Source organism: Felis catus, chromosome D4, assembly GCF_018350175.1.
Source record: "Felis catus isolate Fca126 chromosome D4, F.catus_Fca126_mat1.0, whole genome shotgun sequence".
Lineage (NCBI taxonomy): Eukaryota > Metazoa > Chordata > Mammalia > Carnivora > Felidae > Felis > Felis catus.
The window spans coordinates 5,963,722-5,965,436 of NC_058380.1; the positions used below are offsets into that span (position 1 = coordinate 5,963,722).

At 40.4% G+C, this 1,715-nt stretch overlaps 1 non-coding gene across 1 annotated transcript; it reads left to right on the forward strand.

Moving 5' to 3' along the window:
• Positions 1-250: 250 nt before the first annotated feature.
• Positions 251-357, forward strand: LOC111557698. Its single transcript, XR_002737926.1, has one exon. It is a non-coding gene; the product is annotated as a U6 spliceosomal RNA (small nuclear RNA).
• Positions 358-1,715: the final 1,358 nt, after the last annotated feature.

The window sequence follows — 1,715 nt, forward strand, 5'->3', positions numbered from 1 at the left end:
CAATAAGAAAACTCAATTTAAAATGGCAGAAAATCTTGGGGCACCTGGGCATCTCAGTCGGTTAAGCGTCTGACTCAATTTCAGTTCAGGTCATGATCTCACAGTTTGTGAGATAGAGCCCTATATTAGACTTCATGCTGACAGCACAGAGTCTGCTTGGGATTCTCTCTCTCTCTCTCTCTCTCTCTCTCTCTCTCTCTCTCTCTTTCTCTGTCTCTGTCAAATAAAATTGAAAGTGGCAAAAAAAATGGTGCTCACTTCGGCAGCGCATATACTAAAATCGGAACGACACAGAGAAGATTAGCATGGCCCCTGTGCAAGGATGACACACACATTCATGAAGCATTCCATAAATAAACAAAAAATGGCAAAAAACCTTCACAGACACCTCAGCAAAAAGATAATACAGGTGGTAAACAAGTACATGGAAAGCTGCTTCGCATCATATATTATCAGGGAAATTTAAAGCAACAGTGAGAAACCCCTACACACCTATTAGAATGGTCAGAATCCCAAACGCTGACACCACCAAATGCTGGGAAGGATGTGGAGTGACGGTAATCCCCACTCACTGCTGGTGGCAATGAAAAATGGTACAACCACTTTGGAAGACACTTTGAGATTTTATTAGAAAACTAAACATACTCCTACCATCTGATAAATTGTGCTCCTTGCTCTTTACCTAGAGTTGAAAATAGCTCCTCCACACAAAAACCTGTAAACAGACACTTATAGGAGGTTTATTCATAGTTGCCAACATTTGGAAGCAACCAAGATGTCCTTAAGTAGGTAAAGAGATAAATAAACTAGGATGCACCCAGAAAATGGAATATTATTCAGCGCTAAAAAGGAATGAGCTATCAAGCCATGAAGAGGCATGGGAGAATTTTTAAGTGCATATTCCTAAGTGAAAGAAGCCGATCTGAAAAGGCTACGTATTGTATGATTCCAATTATATGACATTCTGTGATTGCAGCTATATAGTCATTAATATGAGTATATGAAAAGGCAACATCTATGATGACTGTAAAAAGGTCAGTGGTTGCCCAGGGTTATGGTGAATGGAAGGACGTTCAGGTGGAGCACTGAAACTTCTCTGTATAATACTGTAATGATAGATGTGTGTCATTGTACATTTGTCCAAACCTATAGATGGCATAACACCAAGACTGAGCCCACACATAAACGATGGACTTTAGCTGATTATGATGTGTCAATATAGGTTCATAAATTGACACAAACATACCACTTCAGTGGAGAATGTAGATACTGGTGGAGGTTAATCATGTGTGGAGACAGGCATATGTGGGGTAAATCTGTACCTTTCTCTTAATCTTGCTGTGAACCTAAAATTGCTCTAAAAATAAAGTTTACTAAAAAATAAAAAGCTCTGCCTTTCTGGACCTTCTTTCTCAGGGAGACTGAACATAATCAAGAAGACAGACAAAAACTGAATAAATATTTAGCATCTTTCCACCATCATTAGGAGAGCATCTTCCTCCTTTGAGATAGTTCCAACTTTTACTCGAGTGTTTCACTATAATGGGCCTCCCCTCCTTCATTTTGGTGGTGCCATCAGCTGTCAATCCCTTGGGATCTATGGCCATCTCTTGGGTTTCACCCTTTTTGCAGGGCCTGGATGGAAAAAGGCATACCACTGTCGATGTTTGTCAGATTCATGGAGGAGTGGAGACAAGTAGGAGCTGGCTCCTGGC